At 39.4% G+C, this 7128-nt stretch overlaps 1 long non-coding RNA gene across 1 annotated transcript; it reads right to left on the reverse strand.

The window, feature by feature from the left end:
• Positions 1-2836: 2836 nt before the first annotated feature.
• LOC108309674 lies at positions 2837-6451 on the reverse strand. The gene is made up of 2 exons (XR_001827447.2): positions 6182-6451; positions 2837-3113 (listed from the first exon to the last, which is right to left on the reverse strand). It is a non-coding gene; the product is annotated as an uncharacterized LOC108309674 (long non-coding RNA).
• Positions 6452-7128: the final 677 nt, after the last annotated feature.

Consider the following 7128-nt stretch of genomic DNA (forward strand, 5'->3'; position numbering starts at 1 on the left):
TTTGAGAAAAATAAGGTTTAGAGAGATTAAGAAACTTGTTTAACACCCTGAAGCTAGTAGATTCAGCACTCAAACCTAGATCTGCAACTCAAAACTCCAGCCTTTAAGCACCGAGCCACAATGCCATGCCTAGAATTGAGGAGAATGATCAGAATGTTCTCTCTTGGCATAATTTAACAGCAGCAAGTGGGTTTTAGACCCTGGATAGTGTGGTTAGGTGGTCTGCTTGAAGAAGCAACCATATTTTGTCTTTTCAAATTTCCTTAGATGTGGAAAAATTTCCACTCCCACTCCCTAAGCGAGAAAGGACAGAAGGAACATCCCTGCTTCTCTCTACCCCACCCAATTATGATTCCAGGAAACAGGAGCAAAGGACCTCATGTGAGAGCTCAGCACACTTGGCTTCAGCCTTGATTTCTCCCTTGGCCAACCAATCCCCCACATGCTCATCTTCTCACCGGTGTGGTAAACCTTCCAGAGCACTCTCCCTGGAGAGGGAGAAGCCCCACAGGGGTCCTGCTGAGCCAGAAACCACAAGGGCAAGGATTTCCAATTCCCCACGAACTATCGCAAGCAAATTGGTCACACATCAAAAGTCACATTTGCCAGTCAGTCATTTTTATCAGTAAGAAAACAAGTGCTTTGATCTGCATCTTTCTGTCTTATTTCTCAACTGAGTTCAAATTCAGAGGGATGTAGGGGTTTTTTAATTGGCCTCTCGTATACTCAAAAAGAATGAGAATGAATTTTGGAAGCATACAGATCTAGATTTGAATCCTAGTTCTTTACTTACTAGCTATACGACTTTGGTTCAGTTACTCAAATTCTCTGAGCTTCAATTCCCTCATCTTCAAAGTGGTAGTCATAGTACCCACTTCACAAGACTGTTTGAACAGTTAAATGAGGTAAAGTATATAAATCTCTGCACCCAATAAGTATTTAACAATTGTTAGTTTCTTTCCTTCTTTTCTCTTCCTCTTAGTCACAATCCAACTTTCATGAGCTATTTTTATAAAAGAAATATCTTTCCTAGTCTGTAATCCTTTATTACAAATATTTAACTTGATTTTTATGATATCTCATAGGTGCTGGCAACAAAACTACACTTGTATAATTAAGTCTCACTGAGTTGCTATCTTCTGTAGATTGGGTCTTTATAGCTTAAATCTTTCCTATTGGAAGCAATACATCTGATGTAATTATTTCAACAGCATGCAAACTTTTTAATTGTATGATTTGGTTGTAGTAATTAGCCCCTTTCAAGGAACTTCAAAATAAAAATTTGAATATGTAAACAATGTTAGACATTTTAGAATCTGCAGTTATTATTTTGGCTTCAATTCAGTGTACAATACTATTTAGAGAAGGTGAGAAAGGGATAAATATTTTTAGATTTGAAGCGACTCAATCTTTCAAATTTCATTATTCTATCCTTTTACATTTGTTCTGATGAGAGAACTAAAATCTCAGCCTTCAGAGGCCACACAATGTTGCTTGCCCAATTGGTCCATGATTAAATGTGTTCTCATGTAGAAGGAGAGCAGAAACAAACAAACAAACAGCTGACAGATGACAGCTGAACATTTCTCACTGATGTGCAGCATGACTCTTCATTTGGAAGTGAAAATGACAAACAGGTGTGTGACTTTGGCATCAATAAGTAGTCAATCCCCATGAACAGATCATGGCAGCTCTGCCTTTAGGCTCTGGGCTTAAGCAATTTTCTGGTTCAAGACAGAAGATGTGCTTTAACAGCGCCCTTTGAACACAGGGTTTACAAAGGATCTATCTCAGGGTGTAACAAGCTGTAATGGAGGCAAAGACTAAGACTAAGTTAGACAGATCCATGGAGATTTTGGTTTAATTCCTGGCTCAAAGCTTGAGCTCAGCAATGCTAATGATGACAGGGGACAGTGGCAGTCCTAGGTGATGCAGAGCATCACCCAGGGCGTTTTGCTCCCTTCTTTTGGGTATAGTCATTGGTGATATTACCCTCTCCAACACAGACTTGCTCAGTGTTGATCTCTGCCTTTCCTTCACCTTTAGATTTCTTACTTCATTGACCCCAGATCAAAGAAAAGAGAAATGGGAAATAACAGGGAATAACTCTAGGTGTTTCCTTGAATTCTTGGGGATTGTGTGACCTGAACCAATGAGGAAGAAGGGTCTGCTAGTGGGGAGGGGGGCACACAAGTTGGTTTCTTCTGTGCCTTCAGCCCATCCTCAACCACCCCCTCAGAAGTCCCTCTTTGTTTCCAAAATTCAACACAATTTTTTAGGAAGGGTCACAAAAGTGTGGCCCTTCCCCCTCTCCTGTTGGCTTAGAAGTCAGAAAAGGTAAAATAGAACAGAAACAGGGAGTGGGTGTGAGGTCCCAAATTCCACCTCACTGTAGTCATACTCTTAGTTTTAAAGGATGCTGACTTAATATGCTCCCAACCTCCTTGTATCGACATAAGGAGTTCTAACTGCCGTAACTTTGGACCACCACCAGGATTGGGGATTTGAAACAAAGTAAAGATGCCATTTCTGATTTTTTAGAGAGCAGCCAGCTGTGGATATCTTCAGTATTTAGTTTTTTAAGTGTGATTGAACTTACTCCATTGTAAAGAAACTTCATCAATTTTTCCATGGTAACTGGTGGAAAATCATATGAGATTATATGATAGTTATGCACCATCTATTTAGTGACTCCCTTTGACATTACTAATCGAACCAACTTGTTGGAGCAGTAAAATGCTATTGAATGTTGCTTGCCTGGAACATGGCTTAGGTCGCCAGCATTAGACAGAAAGACCTGTAAGATATAAGTAGGTGTGAGATTGTTGAGGACATACTTATTTTAGAATTCAGTTTATTCGAGATTTCAATAGTACAAAAACAATAGTATATCCAATATTTCAATCGTATAACAGAATACATATGCCCTGTGACAGGGCATGTCACTGTGACAAAAGTTAGTACACCATAGCAGCAACTTTGACATTTGCGTTTTTTAGGTTTAACAAGAAAAGGACTTGACCTCTATGACTCTGTGGTGGGGATGAAGGAGAAAAGCACCAATTGAGGAAGCCCCTGCTGATGTTTCCCTGATCATGGAGAGACTGTTCTTCCTGGGAAAGGATGTCATGGTTAGCCTCATGTTAGGGAAAAAATTAGAATCTGTGGCAAATTTAATAATGATTTGTCCTTACATCATATTTCATTCAAAAGCCAAGGCAATTGATGAAACACAATCAGATCATAACACCCTGGTCTTTTGCTAACATTCCCACAAGTCCCACTGGAATAGTGGAAACAACTAGAATTTAATGATCACCCCCACCTTTTCCACTAATCATTGACACTTGTGATTATGATATTATTTGGTTGTTTACTTTCCTTTCCCATTACCCACAAAAAGGTAGCTCTTCACTAAGAAACCTGTGTTAGGTGCTGAGAGGCTTACTGGAGGTAGATTTAAATATTATGGGATAAAGTGAATTGTTGCACAATACTGTGTCCTAGAAATTCAAACATTCAAAGTCTTGCATAGTTATCAGGTATTATAAAAATTCTCCTGGTTTGCTTTGTAAAAGTAACCAGAGTCTTCCCAAGGAACTGACTGTATGGTTGTTGAACAGTCTAAAATGTCATTAACTTGGGATACTCCTGGGTGTTTCCTTTCAGAAATATTATCTGACCCTACCCATACACTTCCTGCCCTAGTCCCTGTTGGGACACTGACTATGCAACATCTCACAAAGGTAGGAAAGCTATTAGAACATCACTGGCATTTTGGTTTACAGGACTCTATTCTCCTTCCCTCAAAACTTTCACAGAGGCAACTTCCTTCCTGAGCTAACCTATTGTGTTGTTTGTCGTATCTTGTCTTTGTTCTTGTGCCTCATTACTCACTATCAGAGCTCAATGATGAAATGATAAAATCTTGAGTCATTTTAGTTATAGGGCAGACTACCAGCTATAAAAGTACTGACGCATGTGTCTTAAAGAAACTGAAACAGGCTTATTGCTTTTTTTTTTCTGTTTTCCTCTGTAAAATGTCTTAGTTTAGCATACGTGAAACATAGCCCAGCATTTCTCAAACATTAGCATACTGCATGCATCAAAATCACCTGGAGAACTGATTCAAACACATACTTCAGGCTCCAGCCACAGAGTTTATGACTCATTAGGTCTGGGCTGGGACACACGGATTTGCATTCCTAAATTTCCAGGTAAAGCTGATGCTTCTGGTCCGGGGACCTCACCTTGGGAGTCCCAGTTGGTCACCTTATGTGAGACCAAAACTATTTCTAGTTTAAGTAGAAATCTTGTAGTTCTTAATATTTCTGAAAAACACTTTTAAGAATGCTATTATTTTATATTTAGATGATCAATGGGACTTTAAACCAACTAGGTTTAAGATCCCCCATCTATCTAGTATCTATATTTCTAAAAATATGAATGGTCTCATGGTATGCCGTAATGACAGTAATGAGCATTAACTGAGGCTCTAAGGCTCTGTATGACACTGTGCTAGCACTTTGCATATATCATGTGTAATTCCTACAACAGTATAGCTTCTTAGAAATTAGAGTTAATATCAATGGGAAAACTAAGCTCACAGAGGTTACAGGTGACATAGTGGTTACTCTGCAGCTGGGATTTGAGTCCACATATCTCTCTGCTCCAAAACTTACATTATTTCTTAATGAACTGAGTGGGTATTTGTTATTCCTAGAGTTTGATAGTTGCCGTCACTTAACATGTATGGATATTCAAGACCAATTTTATGGAGGCTGATTATTTGTTAAATAATTTATTAAAGCGCACTAACTCTGACATTATAGTATATGCAGCTGTGTATACACAGGTATCTGCTGCAAGTACAGAAGGTCTCCAGAGAGGCTTTCCTTAATTAAGAGAAACTGGATGAAGCAGGGACACAGCTGATTATACTTTTTAAAATACAAAAAAATCAAAGAGCGATTTCATTTTCATATTACATTTTTCACATATATAAGGTACAATGCAATATGGAATAAAATTTGAAGAAATGTGCCTAACTAGAATGTGATCATTCACATTTCAACCATTACCGCAAGAAGACCAAGCCTGCTTTCTTTTCCCCTCCTTGAGCACCTTGAGTTATCCCCTTGCTTTTTGATTGCAGACAAGTTCCAGATCTTCATCTGGTTTATGGCACCTCCAGGAGCCCAGCACAAAATTCCCTCCCCTGCTTCCTCTCCCATCTCTCTTTCCAGAGGCTCTTGAAGGTTTCATTTTGTTGCCTGATCAGTCTCAGGTAGTCCCTATCACTGACTCGAGTTTTCTATCATTTCATCACTGAGCACTGACGGTGAGTAATGAGGCACAAGAACTACAACCAACACAACAGTTCAGCTCAGGAAGGAAGTTGCATCTCGTCAAGTTTTGAGGGAAAGAGAACAGAGTCTTGTAAACCAAAATGCCAGTGATGGTCTAACTAGTGTTCCTACCTTTGTGAGGTGTCACACAGTCAGTATACCCAACAGCTCATCCTTTTCTGAAGGATAGCTGTTTATCCATCTCCTGGGAAGCTTCAAACTATTTGTTTTTTCCTATTCTGCAATCTGTCCTTTTCAAGGCCAGGCATAAAGGGAGAAGAATGAGATCTGGTCATTAATATGTCTTTCCTCCTGGCTTCTCCCCCTTGATCATTTCCTTCCAGTCAGGAAAGTTACCTTTCCAGCTCACTGAACACATTCAATGGATTCCCCCTTCCTCCTTGAACAACGATTACAGCAAGCATAGAACCAGTTCTTCGATTCATGCCAATCTTGTGACTCAAAAAGGGCACTCTTCTTATTTTTGTGCCTTTGAAAATACTTGGGTCTGTGGGAAATGTCTGGGAAGACTTGCTTTTATCATTTTCTTGCACAGGGTATTCTCAGTGCCTGGCATCCTCTCACATTTAGGTTACCATTAGGGTCCATGCACGGTCTGTAAAAACACTTCATAGCTGCCTTTTCTCTTTCCTGATTTCCATTAAGCAGAATTACTTAAATTGTTTACTTTTGTTTCTAACCATAAGAAAATATAGTTACAAAGGCAAAAGTACTCATGATTCTTGGCTGTGCTGCCCCTCCAGTCAGTGGCAGAGAACGTTTATATTCCCCCAGCTCCCACTTGGGCTCTCACCTGAGGTAAGCAAACATACTTGCTCATGATAGAAAATCCAAAAAAGGGTCAAAAAGTCATTCCTGACCCAGGAGCAGTCACTGGTTGATAACTCACATCACCCCTCCACCCTGTGGCCTGCTGGGCTCTGAGCCTGAATCTTCACCACTTTGCATCTTGGCTCTCAACACAGTGTGTGTCTCAGGGCCTGGCCTGGTCAATCTTTGCCCGTAGTTCATGATTTAAACTGGTTACCATGTAACCTTCTTTTTACCCCAAATGTTGCATAAGACAAAGATAAAACTATGTGCTTGATCATAACCTGCCACCCACAAGTGAGGTTCATGTCAGTGAAACTTTTGAAGAATGAGAAAGTGGCAGAGTAGGGCAGTGGGTAGCAGGTAAGGCAGTAGCACCAATGACTTCCGTAAACAAATATCAAATTCCATCCTTCCAGCCTTGGCAAATAGCAACCTCATTCTTTTTTTCCTTAGGTAAACATTTAAAAGTCAAATATCTGGAGCCACACACTGGATAAAGAGACATTTGTTTTATTTTTCTTTTTAAAAATTATCAAATAAAAAAATTATTAACAGAAAAGAGATTGAACATAAATGCCCAATATCATAAAAAAGATTTGTGCTTAATACACCTCTCAAATAAAGTGTCCTAACAACATTTAGCATTTAAAATTAAGATATTTGCAGAAAGTGTAAGAAACTAACAAACAAACAGGTTTTTGTTGTTGTTGTTTTTCCTCTAATGCAAAATTCCTTTTGCCATTTGCTTATAAGATCAAATTGCCCCTTTTTGGCACAGATGGGATGATATTTTAAACTGAGCTAAATCAAATAAAAGATGCTGGTTGTTTCTTCCTCTTTAGGGCGTAGACCAGCCAAGGTCCTGTGAGGCCTTGGGTCTTCCCAGGGTTGTTTTCTGAGCAGGGAGCAGGCACTATGAAGGGACATAGTGTTACTTTGACATCTT

This window comes from Cebus imitator, unplaced genomic scaffold (assembly GCF_001604975.1).
Source record: "Cebus imitator isolate Cc_AM_T3 unplaced genomic scaffold, Cebus_imitator-1.0 Scaffold96, whole genome shotgun sequence".
Taxonomy (NCBI): Eukaryota; Metazoa; Chordata; class Mammalia; order Primates; family Cebidae; genus Cebus; species Cebus imitator.